The sequence below is a fragment of the Triturus cristatus genome, chromosome 5_2, assembly GCF_964204655.1.
Source record: "Triturus cristatus chromosome 5_2, aTriCri1.1, whole genome shotgun sequence".
Classification (NCBI taxonomy): domain Eukaryota; kingdom Metazoa; phylum Chordata; class Amphibia; order Caudata; family Salamandridae; genus Triturus; species Triturus cristatus.
The window spans coordinates 1,061,482,144-1,061,496,542 of record NC_140588.1 but is presented as its reverse complement, the minus strand read 5'-3'; the positions used below and the strand labels follow the sequence as shown (position 1 = coordinate 1,061,496,542).

The 14,399-nt window shown below is 55.3% G+C and overlaps 1 protein-coding gene across 1 annotated transcript in view; it reads right to left on the bottom strand.

Annotated features, from left to right (window-relative positions):
- NALF2 (NALCN channel auxiliary factor 2) overlaps window positions 1-14,399 on the bottom strand; it is a 679,874-nt gene that overhangs the window by 412,936 nt on the left and 252,539 nt on the right. The gene's annotated exons all lie outside the window — the stretch shown is intronic.

Genomic DNA, 14,399 nt, shown 5'->3' with positions numbered 1-14,399 from the left:
GGGCGGAGCGTGTTGTGGCCACCCCCGGTTGGTCAGGCCCCCCAACCGCCCGAAGGACTAACGGGGCGCCGTCGCGGTCTTCCCAGAACCCCCTTCGGCTCCTGGACCTTGGCTCGGGCACCCTTACTGTGCCGGACAGGGATACCCTTACTGTACCGCCTGTCGCAGAGGTACCCTTACTGTACCCGTCTGCATCCAGATCACCCTGTAACTCCGCCTGCAACGCAAAACAGAAAAATTAAAACATTCCAATAACGCGCTGAGCCTGACATGCGGGGTACGAGGAAAGGGTGGGAGAACGCGTGTCCAGGCTGGGTGCAGCGCGCAGGAGACAGAGGAGGAACTGGGCGAGGGAGCCCGCTAAGTAGCGAGTAGGCCGCGCCCCCCCCGCCCCCCGGTCCGCCTCCAGCTCCCCGCGATAGGGGGTTTCCTCACGAGTGGGCGTAGGCCTCGCGCGCGAGGCAGCACGGGGGGAAGGCTCCGACGGGCGGCCACTAGAGTGCTGCCCTGCTGATGTCCCAATGCTTGGGACGCGGGCAGCGGCATAGTGACCACACCGCCATCCGCTTCAGTCAACACGCATACACAGACATCACCCAAAGATTACACTGACACTTTATTTGTGGGTGAAGAACTGCTGCAGGTTTATTTCATACAACACAGTATGATAATAAAATTGGGTTATCTTACGGGCGATCCAGGGCAGGCAGCCCCTTGCTGCCCGCCCGCCTGGTGAGCCAGCACACACGGTGGGTCGATGCCCTGGCAGTGTGGCACATAAATATTTGCAGATCATCCACTGGGTCACGTGATCTGCCTCCTACTCCCGCCCCCTCTGACAGGGGCGGAGCGTGTTGTGGCCACCCCCGGTTGGTCAGGCCCCCCAACCGCCCGAAGGACTAACGGGGCGCCGTCGCGGTCTTCCCAGAACCCCCTTCGGCTCCTGGACCTTGGCTCGGGCACCCTTACTGTGCCGGACAGGGATACCCTTACTGTACCGCCTGTCGCAGAGGTACCCTTACTGTACCCGTCTGCATCCAGATCACCCTGTAACTCCGCCACAGCTCTGGAGAGGCTACCGTCGCTGCCAGAGCCCCCCTCTCCTAACCATTGCTACTGATGTCCCTTGCCCGCCAATGCCTCTTGCACGTCCAGGAGGAACATGTCCATGCCTACCCTGGACAGGTGCACCCCGTCCGTCTCATAATACCCCTCCACCTTTTCTTGGATCAAAGCATGTCTGATGAAGCCCATACCCCTGCGCTCCAAGAATTTCTGCATGGACCTATTAAGCCGTCTACGGGACCGTTCTACCGCAGCCGTGGACCTAGCCCCTCTCCAAACCCTGCGGGGGACAATTTCCGACCACCAAACCTCGCATGACCCTACGGTTTGGCTGATGGCCTGTAGGTCAGCTTGCATTGACAGTAGTAGAGCCCTCCTCCCCCTGGCAACCAAGTCATTACCCCCCAGGTGCAAGATGATAACATTGGGCTGGACCCCTGCAACTGCCAGGCGCTGCTCAATCAAGCCACGAGCCTCACTCCATTTCATGCCCGGGGAACCCAACCACTCAAGCTGTGTGGTGGCAAAGTTCTGCGACCAGTTCCTGTGGGCTGCCCAGCGTTCCATCCTCGAGATGTAGGAATGGCCTACCATCCATACCCGGGAACCTGCCAATAAAGCGATGAAACGGCCTTCAGTAAGCTTATCTTTATTGCACACACAAAACGATGCGTTCATGACAATGTACAGAGCAAAAAACATGGAGCGGGAACAACGCTCCGGGTTGTGCCACAGCCTTACGGACGGACATACTTCTTGAAACAGTCCGATGCCCAGCGGCCTACCCCTTTTACTCCCTCAGGGCCCAAGCCGGCCTTGGCCGCGGTGGTAGCAGCACCAATCCTGAAGGAGTGCGAGGAAAACCTGCGACCGCTCCCCGCTAGACCGGCTCTCGCTAGTGAAGCTCCCAGTAGGCGCTCAAACTGAAATTTGGTGAGGGGGGACCCGTCCGCGTGAATCAGAAAGGGACCAGGGAATTCTGGACGCAAAGCAAGGTATTCCCTAACCCAGTGAACTGGGCAATACCTATTGTCCCCCAGAGTCTGTAACACCACTGTCTTCCCCTTCCCCATTTGGTCTGTTTTAGATCTGCGGATACGCAGCTCTAGTACTGTGTCGAGGGACACATCCGCAATCCCCAGGGCGCAATTGGACAGGTCTTCCTTGGATTTGGCCACCAGCTCGCTGATCCTGAAGGCGCCAAAAAATGCCAGGCAGAAAGCTGTGGAAAACAAGCTGGCCTCAAAGGGTGAGAAGGTTACCATGGGCAAAACATCTAAGAGGAGTTGGAGGTCTCTGTACTCAATGGGTGCCCTAGTGTCCGGTTGCCTGACCTCCTCCCTGGCCCAGCCCTTCAGGGCCGCCCTGATCTTGGATGATCCCGCGGGGTCGCCTCTACCATCCAGCTTGGCTTCGTGTCGCACCGCCGCCAGGTGACCGCTGACCCAAGAGTGTGATCTGCCGGTCTCCCTGGCCCATACCACAAAGGCCTCCACCTGATCTTCCGCCCCTAATGCGGATGCCCCCAGCGCCTCTCTCACAGCTCGGAAAGTTGCTAGCTGCGAGAGGTATTTTCGCCGTGTCGCCGGCGCCAAGGACCTCTCCCCCATCTTCCTCAGTCTTTCTCCCACTGAAGCAAGCGCCAAAGGTGGTCCGGGAATGGTGTCATCTCCGCCCTCGCCCGCGGCCAGGCCTCCCGGAACCGGAGCCACTGAAAGCGAGAAAGAGCGTCAGCTGCCACATTCCGCACCCCCGCGATGTGCCGTGCCCTACACTCGACATTGCTGCGCAGGCCCTCCCTGACTAATTCCCTCAGTAAGCTAAGGACCAGCGGGCAAGAGGCAGTCAGGCCGTTGATGGCGTGGACAACCGCCATGTTGTCCGACCAGAAGACAACCTTCCTATTGCACAGGGTCGCCCGCCAGAGGTGTAGCGCTACCACAATTGGGAAGAGCTCCAACACTGCCACATTCTGCGTCACCTTCTTCTTACGCCAAGCATTGGGCCATCGCATCGCGCACCACTCATCCCCCAGAATCACACCAAAACCTTCCCTGCCAGACGCATCCGAAAACAAGCAGAGCTCCTGGCTGGCTATCCAAGGGGCCCTCCAAATCACCGTCCCGTTGAAGTCCCTCAGAAATTCAGCCCACATGGCAAGGTCAGCCTTCAAACCTGCGGTCAATCTCACAAAGTGGTGCTTCCGGGTCACCTTGGCCGTGGCCCCTGCCAGTCTCCTTGAAAACACTCTGCCAGCCGGAATCACTCTTGCTGCAAAATTCAACTTGCCAATCAAACTCTGGACAGCCCCCAGGGTCGCTTTGTCCTTGCCCAGCAGCGCCTGGATGTCCCGTAACAAGCCCAGTACCTTCTCGGCGGGGAGCCTTGATTCGCCCTTTACCGTGTCCAGCTCCACTCCGAGGAAGGTAAGTACCTGCGCCGGGCCCTCGGTCTTACCTGGGGCAAGGGGAACACCCAGGAATTCTGCCAGCTCCTCAAACCGCCTCAGCCCCACTGCACACTCATTCGTCCCATTCGTGCCGAAAAATAGGAAGTCATCCAGGTAGTGGGTAACCTGCGTGAACCCGTGTAGCTCCCCCAAGGCCCACTGCAGGAACGAGCTAAAGGCTTCGAAGTAGGCGCAGGATACGGCACAGCCCATTGGCATGCAGCGATCATAAAAGAACTGCCCTGCCCACTTGAAGCCTAGCAGATGTTGACTAGCTGGATGAACCGGCAGCAAGCGGAACGCGGATTCAATGTCCGCCTTCGCCAGCCACGCCCCCTGTCCCACTCTCCTGACCATGTCAATAGCCGTGTCAAGGGAACAGTACACTACAGAGCACAGACCCTCGTCCAGCCAGTGGTTCACCGAATTTCCCTCAGGATAGGACAAATGGTGGATCAAACGGTATGCGCCAGGTTGCTTCTTTGGCACCACCCCAAGGGGGGACACTAGAAAGTTGTCCAGAGGCGCGCTGCTGAAAGGACCCGCTATCCTACCTGCTGACAACTCCTTCGCGACCTTTTGGTCCACCACCCCGGGCAGATCCCTAGCTGATTTAAGGTTCTTGGCGTCCCTGAACTCCATCGGCCCATTGTAGGGAATCCTGAAACCATCGATAAACCCCCCCGCCAGGAGCGGTCTGTCCCTGAGCAATGGATACTTCCTAATGAGTGGGAGGATGTGTCCCAGGATGATGGGTGAAGGACCTTTGACAGGGGCCATGGCGCTCTGTGGTGAGCATTGGAAAGCGGGGTGCATGCCTGGTGTGGTAGGACGGAGAGCTGGCGGTGATGGGGTGGGCCCGGGTGAGATTTCATATACGGGCGTCGTTCCTGGGTGCTGCTGTGGGCTGTGGGGCGCTCTGGCTGGAGGAGCAGGAGGAAGCGGGGTGCTGCGCGCCGCACTTGCTGCAGTTGTGTGTGAACTTACATGACCTACCCCAGGTGCAAATGCCCCCATTGTAAAGGCGGCACGTCCCAGAATTGAATCTCCTGCCTTGCCGCTGGCCCCGTCCCCTGCCACCACGAAAAGGCTGCCTAAAAGAGCGCTTGGGGGAGTGGTCCTTCCTTTTGTCAACTGCCTCGCCCTGCCCTTTGTATCCCTGGTCCTTCTTCTCCCTGGTGGGGCGGCACATGTGTTCTACCCAAAGTTGAATTTCTTTTTGGTCCCACCCCAAGTCTGGGCATAAGGCCATTCTTTTCCTGAACTCTTGGTCATAGTAGAACCACCCTAACCCCCCCGAGAGCCTCGCCTCCTCCTGTATGGTGCTAGCGTACTGCATTAGGCCCTCACTCTGCTCGGGGAATTTCTGTACTATGACCGCTGCTAATATATTGAACGCAGATGTCCAGTTTTCGATGGTCTTGTCCGGCCACCGCTGGTACCTGACCCTCTCCTCCTCCTTGCGGCCCATCTTCCTCGTGTCCGCCCCAGCTGAACCATGCATCAATAATGTTAGGATGTCCACATATTCCCTCCTCCAGATCCCCTCCTTCGCGGCCTGCGGCACCAGCCACGCCAGGGAGCAGCGGCCTGATACCAGCGGTGCCTGCGTAACTAATGGCTTCGGGACCTGGGATACACTCTCCCCTCCCGACGCCGCCACAGCCGTGGGTGCAACAGGCGCAGGCTCCGCGGCAGCGGGGGTGGAAGGTATGGGAACCGCCTGTGCAGGAGGGGGCGGTGCCGCAGCGACGACCGGGGGGGTGCTTGCCATGTTTGTGGAAGGGCCGGCCTCCCCTTGTGTTAACAACCCCAACACTTCCCCTCGCTCACCCATGCTCCGTTCAGTGGATGAGCCCTGGCCAGCCCAGACTTGTAGTACGGGCGCCTGGGCCGGTGGGGGGGCCGGTGCTGGTGGTGCAGCCAGCGCATCGAGGCGGCTCTGAAAGACAGCCATGAGGCCAAGCATCTGGTCCATGGCTTTACCCATCTGGGCCAAGTCAGTTAGTCCTGTGGCCGAATCATGTAGCGGTGTTGGTGCGACCGTGGGGGGGCCGGAGCGCGGTGCGGTCGCCTGCCGTTTCCTGGCCGGCTGGGCCTCCGGCATGTCTTTCGATGTGGGCTTGCGTACCCGGGTGGACCTCCAAGGCTCCGACCCGGACGGGCCTGGGGCGCCCTCGGGGGGGGGGGGGGTCACGACAACGCCCGAGTCCTCTGCCCTGCGACCCTCCAAAAAACCTTGGGCCCAGGCCGTGCCCTTCTCTCGGGCGAAGGCCATAAAGTCCGCCCAGACCCCTTCCTGAGGTGCGCTCGCCTGGGTCTCCTCGACCGCCGTGTCCTGGGAGAACAGTGGACCCGGTGTCCCGATGTTCTCCATGGCGATGCTCCGACAGTGCCGCTACGTGCGTCCTTTTTTGCGCTTTTGCCTCGGTCCTAGCCCTACCCGCGCGGGCGTTCCCTCACCGACCTGTAATTGGAAAAAAGGAACGGCGATTAGTACAAATGGTAAGCATCCAGCGAGAAAGCTGAGAAGCGACAAACAGAGCAATTATCCCTACTGGAAACAGGGTACTAGATAATTTGCAGGCAGCCACCATGAAACTGGCTGCATCTATATCTCACGGTGCATGGCTTGAGCCGCTGGGTCATTCCGTATTTAACGCTATGCCCAGTGGGAGTTGACTGGTCGCCCTCCCGAGCCTGCCGACAGTGCAGGCCCGCCTGAAATCGAGTAGCACTATGCCTTTCTGACCCCGCGCGCTAAACCGTCAAATCCCCCCAGCGCGCAATGCGCCCACCTGCGATTCCCGCCAATGTTTCCCCCATGATACCGCGATGCGGGGGAGGGGGGGGGGGGGGGGGGTGAACAATATGCAAAGTTAAAGTTGACCGATCGCCCTCACAAGCAGTAGCTCTGTTAGCTCTGTGCCGTTCTGACCCCGCGCGCTCAACAATCAATCCCCCCAGCGTGCAAAGCGACAGCCTGCGAATCCCGCCCATATTTTCACCACGCTACCGCGATGTGCGGGGGGGGGGGGGGGGCAGCCCTCAACACTCCGAGCGCAGCCGATTTGCCCAGGCTCGCAGGATGCTAAGCGCCGTTGACGCGACTCGAACCTGGTCGCTAAAGGTCGCGCCGATCGAGTGAGGGAGGCGGATCTCCAGGAAGGGGCGGAGGCTCCCGGCCGAAGCGCCTTTCCCCCGCTCCTTCCCGCCAAAGGGCACGCACTCTCAACGGTGCGCTGGGTACCCGCGCCCGATCCCGTCTCCCCACTACCCGCAGAAATGTCCCCTTCCCCCGCATTACCGCCCCCGGAGCTGCACTTGGATGGCTAATATGTACCGTGTTAAAATGAAGAGAGGGGCTCAATGGCAATGAGCGGCCACAAGATGGCGGCAGGCTTTATTGTTGATGTGTCGGCGCACTCTAAGTTTGCGCCTTCATGCGACTGAGACCCTCCCGGTGCCTAGCAGCATGTTTCACAAAGAGAACCCCCTGCTATCTACTGATGGGCAGATCTTTTCAACGAGGTTCGTATTTTACACTGAAATGTGTCTCTTCTGTTTGGGAGAGATTCTTATAGTAAGCCAGCTGGGATTCAAGGAACATCTGGCAGGTGCTCGATCTCATGTGGGCCCGGGGGGGGGAAGCCCGAGGCGACGCAAACAAATATGGCGCGATACAATAATACATGAAGTGACCCCCCCTCTATTAAACTTCTTTCCACCAACCAACCCTAAACCTGTAATAACAGGATCAAACCACTTCTCAGCAGCCAGAAAGCAGATTGTTTATCAAAATAGGGGGGGGCAGCGCTGAGCCCGACGCATCGATAACCGGGGAATAGGACCCGGGGCCACCGGCACGCGCTCTACTCCGGGCTACAGCCCCGCGTCCCGCAGGACACACCCGACGGCACCGAAGGCTCCAGTCTGGCCCCTGCGCGCACACCCGAAGCGATATCAGGGAATAGGACCCAGGGCCACCGGCCTAAACCGCTGTCCCTAACACTTGCTGGGGGATTGCGCCCGAATACCCCCACCCCTCCCCACCAAGGAGCAATCAGGTACCTCTGCACCGGTGCACCGGGCTTTGAAGGGGGAACAGTTTCTCCCGGTCTCGGGGCAGCTTGTGTTCAGGAGCCCTCCGAGACGCAGCGATACCAGGGAATGGACCCGGGGCCACCGGCATGCACCGCATGCGCTCCACCCAGAGCTCCAGCCCCGCAGGACCCACCCGACGGCACCGGAGGCTCGTGTCTGGCACGTACACTCGCCATCTCTCGCACGACAGGCCCCCCCCCCCACGGCCCCAACCTCGCTCTGCCTCCACAATCACGCCCTCGCACCCAAGCCATCCCCAATCGCCCGCAGGGACACGGGCCACTGCTTGCGCCCCCCACACCCATGGCCATCCGGGCCACAGGGCCCCGTCCTTCTGGTCATGCCCAGGGACAGGGCCGGGGTGGGAGAGGTTAGCAAGACTCACCGGCGTAAGAGCTTCACGGAGGGCACGACGACGACGACAGGAGGAGGTGGTGAACGAGGCCGATCCCGGCACCGACGGAACGAACGCGTGTACGGGCTGAGAACGCGTGTCCAGGCTGGGTGCAGCGCGCAGGAGACAGAGGAGGAACTGGGCGAGGGAGCCCGCTAAGTAGCGAGTAGGCCGCGCCCCCCCCGCCCCCCGGTCCGCCTCCAGCTCCCCGCGATAGGGGGTTTCCTCACGAGTGGGCGTAGGCCTCGCGCGCGAGGCAGCACGGGGGGAAGGCTCCGACGGGCGGCCACTAGAGTGCTGCCCTGCTGATGTCCCAATGCTTGGGACGCGGGCAGCGGCATTTCTCTCTTTCTACCTCTGTCCCCTTTCCTTCACCTCTCTAAATATCTCATTAATTTGTGGCTGCTTCTATTTCTCCACCACTACCCTTTTCTCTATCATCAACTCCTCTCTCTATCTGTCTCTCTCACACAAACACATTTCAATTTCCAGACCGCTTTCTCATTTCAGTGCACCCGCCGCTTCAATTATTTTCTAAACCTCTTGACCTTTTTTCTTCATAGATCTCTCTGTCTCACTGTCTCTTCTTCTTTCGTCTTTCTTCATTTCACATGTCTCTCAATTTCCTATTTTCTTTTGCTGTACAACAGATTGTCTTTCAGCCCTTCACTCCTCTCTCTACCTTTCTCTTTTTCCCTTTACGCTTTTACCTGACATGTTTCTATACCTCTTCTCATTTTTCCCTCACTCTAACTTAGTTTTTCTTCAAGACTATCTACCTCTAAATCTTGCTGCCTTTATTCTCCCTAATTCTCCCTCTCTCTATCTCTCCCCTGGGAGTCTTGTACGTCGCTCCCTCTCTACATTTCCTTCTCCCTTCCTCTAGCTCTCTCTACCACACTATAAAACCTTACCTTTTTTCTCCCTCGTTCTTTCTACTTTCTCCCTCTCTTTTCTTCTATTTACCTCCGCTTTCTCTTTTACTTTACCTTTTTCCCGACATACCTCACATATCTTTCTTGTCATTTCGATCTCTACCACTTTCTCCCTCTACTTCACATCTCTTGCTATACTCTTCTATTTATGTCTCTGCCATTCTCCTGTATCAGTCCCTGACCCATTTCTCACACTCAGCAGAGTCTCGTGAAACTAGCTAACCAGAGAAGTGCACACATGTGAAGAGGAGAAAAGGGACTAGGAAGTTGGTGAGGAACTAGGAAAAATTATCAGGGTTTGACTAATAAAATAGAGAAAATCCTCTGAGCCGCGCGTCAATTTACAGAGATGAGTCAAGAGCGCCAGTAGTGAAGAGGGGTATGTTTGTGATTACAAGTATACGGCCACGAAAGCTACAGTTTCACATACTATGTGCATTGCCTTCTTTTAAAATGATGCACTAGTTCACAAAACATCTAACAAGTCACCTCAAGTGTGTTCTTTTAGACACTGAGTGCACATAAAGTATTTTTATTGCAAGTAAACAAATCTAGATCCAGACCCAAAAGAAATGGTTTTATCAGTGCTTGTTCAAGCCTTCTTTTGATACTATTGGGCTAATGGACACCAGGCAGCTTGCTTTTTTGGTAGTTTTTTTGTGGCCCAATTTCTGAAGGTTTAACATATGATTCAATATTGTTTGACATCACAAGGACCTGAGTGAGCCTAAAGCAGGTAATAGTCAAAGTAGTTGCAAAGTGGGGCCGCAAAATATATCCCCCAAATCCTTAAGATGTCACTGGTGTTTGCTGCATTGACATCATATTAGGAGGAGCCCTCAATGACATCACTGCGTATTCCCAGCCACCCTTACCCCAGTGCCATCACCCTGTGAGAAGCCCTCACAGGAGTGACATCACACTGGGAGCTGGCCTCACTACAAAGACATCACACTGGGAGCTAGCCTCACTGCAAATACATCACACTGGGAGCTGGCCTCACTGCAAAGACTTCACACTGGGAGCTGGCCTCACTGCAAATACATCACACTGGGAGCTGGCCTCACTGCAAATACATCACACTGGGAGCTGGCCTCACTGCAAAGACTTCACACTGGGAGCTGGCCTCACTGCAAAGACATCACACTGGGAGCTGGCCTCACTGCAAAGACATCACACTGGGAGCTGGCCTCTCTGCAAAGACATCACACTGGGAGCTGGCCTCTCTGCAAAGACATCACACTGGGAGCTGGCCTCACTAGAAAGACATCACACTGGGAGCTGGCCTCACTGCAAATACATCACACTGGGAGCTGGCCTCTCTGCAAAGACTTCACACTGGGAGTTGACCTCACTGCAAAGACATCCCACTGGGAGCTGGCCTCACTGCAAATACATCACACTGGGAGCTGGCCTCACTGCAAAGACATCACACTGGGAGCTGGCCTCACTGCAAATACATCACACTGGGAGCTGGCCTCACTGCCAAGACATCACACTGGGAGTTGACCTCACTGCCAAGACATCACACTGGGAGTTGGCCTCACTAGAAAGACTTCACACTGGGAGCTGGCCTCACTGCAAATACATCACACTGGGAGCTGGCCTCTCTGTAAAGACATCACACTGGGAGCTGGCCGCACTGCAAAGACTTCACACTGGGAGCTGGCCTCACTGCAAATACATCACACTGGGAGCTGGCCGCACTGCAAAGACATCACACTGGGAGCTGGCCTCACTGCAAAGACTTCACACTGGGAGTTGACCTCACTGCAAAGATATCACACTGGGAGATGACCTCACTGCAAAGATATCACACTGGGAGTTGGCCTCACTGGAAAGACTTCACACTGGGAGCTGGCCTCACTGCAAAGACATCACACTGGGAGCTGGCCTCACTGCAAAGACATCACACTGGGAGCTGGCCTCTCTGCAAAGACATCACACTGGGAGCTGGCCTCTCTGCAAAGACATCACACTGGGAGCTGGCCTCACTAGAAAGACATCACACTGGGAGCTGGCCTCACTGCAAAGACATCACACTGGGAGCTGGCCTCTCTGCAAAGACTTCACACTGGGAGTTGACCTCACTGCAAAGACATCCCACTGGGAGCTGGCCTCACTGCAAATACATCACACTGGGAGCTGGCCTCACTGCAAAGACATCACACTGGGAGCTGGCCTCACTGCAAATACATCACACTGGGAGCTGGCCTCACTGCCAAGACATCACACTGGGAGTTGACCTCACTGCCAAGACATCACACTGGAAGCTGGCCTCACTGCAAAAACATCACACTGGGAGCGTGCCACGCTGCAAATACTTCACAGTGGGAGCTGGCCTCACTGCAAAGACATCACACTGGGAGCTGGCCTCACTGCAAAGACAACACACTGGCAGCTGGTCTCATTGCAAAAACATCACACTGGGAGCTGGCCTCACTGCAAAGACAACACACTGGGAGCTGACCTCTCTGTAAAGACATCACACTGCGAGCTGGCCTCACTGCAAAGACATCACACTGGGAGCTGGCCTCACTGCAAATACATCACACTGGGAGCTGGCCTCTCTGTAAAGACATCACACTGCGAGCTGGCCTCACTGCAAAGACATCACACTGGGAGCTGGCCTCACTGCAAATACATCACACTGGGAGCTGGCCTGACTGCAAAGACTTCACACTGGGAGCTGGCCTCACTGCAAAGACATCACACTGGGAGCTGACCTCACTGCAAAAACATCACACTGGGAGCTGGCCTCACTGCAAAGACAACACACTGGGAGCTGACCTCACTGCAAAGACATCACACTGGGAGCTGGCCTCACTTCAAAGGCAACACACTGTGCATGAGGCTGGCAGTGCTGACTCGGTGCCAAGTTTTACCAGAGTCAGCCAGCATTTTTCCCTGTACAGATTTCACCAGGGAAAGCCACAACATCCCATGTTTTGAACCCCGGAGTGGAGTTTGCCACATTATTCCCATTCACATCCAGGTATGGGCAGGTATTACCACAATGAGACAAAAACCTGTTGCATCGGCTTTCCACAGGCGGTATTAGCTCCCAGGATTACCGCAGCTCTGGGAATGATGCCCATAGAGTTTCACACAATCTTGCAATATTTCGGAAGCTGTCTTTGCTGAGTGCTGAGGAAAGAGAATATTTTGGGATAAATTAAAGAGAATTACTCCACTCAAGATATGTTGTTCCCCAGATGCCACAGAGCACAGGTTTCACGAGCACTTCAGTTCCCATAGAATCCAAATCCTACAAAACAACTGCACAGAGCCTCGACTGGAGCGGCCAGCCGTCGGTGGTTCCCCTCGAACGACCATCTTGGATCGATCCTTTGGTGCACAGTACACATTGCTTAATTTGAGCGGGTGCTTGCCAGTGGAGATGACAAGCACTCATTTTTGGGGACTGGAACTTATTTTTACCTCATTAGACTTTCACTCAGAGCAAGAGAGGGAAACCACAAAAGGAGGAGTGAAAAGGGAAGAGAAAGACAGGAAAACAGTGACGAAGGGAGAAAGCAGGGTTGGAAAAGAACCAGCAAGAATGAGACAAAGAGCCAGGGAGTGTGTGGTAATGAATGTAAGAGGCATGAGGTGGAATTAAGAGTACACAATCTTGATATTTGGCAACCCCCAGAATTCGTAGTGCCAACTCCGGGCTTATGTTTTACTAATTAAGCACTGATAACCCACAGACTGCCACACAAAGTGAGGAGCAGAGCATGTCTACTGTGCAGGTCACAGAATGTGTCTAGCAAAGGGGCAGAAACATCTTGGGCCCCTGGTGAGTGTTAAAGGAGTTTGTGGAAGAATATGCAATCATACTTTGGGAGACTACCACTGTCCAGACCCTGATATGGGCATTCTCTGGCCTACATTGGAGGGGGCAGGGGGTTTAAAAGAGCCAGTGTGGAAACAAAAGGCAAATGAAAAGAGAGAAAGGGGTGAAACTGAAGGGTCAATTATTGAGAAACAGATAGTAGGGAAGACAGAGGGGTGTAGAAAAATCTTCATTATGGTACTCCATCCAAGCAGTACCGGAAATAGACAGTCCCTCAGGCCATGACGTCACCAGCTAGGTTCACAGCTAAGAAGTTGGCTGTGAACAGGGCCGAACTGGGAACAGAAACTGGCCATGGCAAACTGCTCAGCTGGCCCCCCCTGGGGTGAGGGGCAGTGCAGCCGAGCAGTTTGCGAGAGCCGGTTTCGTCCGATTTTGTTACAGGGGGCTGATATTGCCGACCCCCGGTAACAAAAAAGGCCCCCATGGGGCCAAAACCGGCCCCCACCCTAGCGGCCTACCGGGGAAACGCCCGGTGCCCGCTATGGCCAGTCCAGCCCTGGCTGTGAAGAAACACAGGGATGGCCTGGTGACAGCTCAGTGAATGCAACTGAAGTGGGGTGCCAGAGAGAGGTGGGAGGATGAAAGGTTTACCCCCAAAGACAATCTGCAAGAGACAACATAATACGGCAACAGCGCAGAAAGGAGCAGCATCAGCTTTTGTGGGGGGCCTGATTGTGGGGAGAAATGAAGGAAGGTGGGGGTTGCAGAAGCCATATTAAAGAACACAGCTGTAAGCACCTGTACAACATGGTGGCAACAGTTGGCAGGGATGGACAGGGACACCCAATGCAGACGGGCAGGATGGCAGAGGTGAGTGGACTGGGGCACCAAAAAAGACATCCTGCGTGCAGGATGGTGGAGGAAAGGGGTGAAGGAGTCCAGGAAAAAAATCCAATCCTCCAGAAACATCATAGCTTGTCTGGAAATAAAAAAATCACTGGCGAGGCCAAAAGCTCTAGCTAATAAATGAAAGCACTTCTTCAGTCATTCATGGATTCAGGCACTCATTAAATCATCACTCATGCACTCTGTCGCTCATCCATCACACCCACCCACTGATTCATCCTTGCATTCATCCACTTACACACCCACAATAAAACACACACACACTCAATATATGCAAGATAAGCTAAAATAAAAGAGTAAATGAATACATACTGCCACCTAAACGTGGAAGGCCGTCTTGCAATGGTATTTTACATAGTGTGTCACTCTTTTAAAGTTCTAGCATAGTAGGCACGTTAGTCCTTATTGTGGTGACTGAAATGGAACGTTAAAAGGTTTTGACCATCTTGGAATGGTAAAACAATGATACTTTATGCACATTTCCATTCCATGATGGCCGCCTGGTTCAGAGGCAGTGGCTAAACGGGATGTGAGGCACTGCAGATGAAATGAGTAGCAAGCATGAGGTTCCTTATCACGGTCTGGGGAGCAGTAATATGCTCTATCAATCCATTGTTAATTGCCACTTGGCTTTCAACTATGCGGTTTATCAGCCCTACTGCCTTTGACATACGGTTTTTCGAATAAGCAGATCAGGTCTATGGCATCTCAAATAACTCTCCTGATGAGCCTACAGCCTTTACC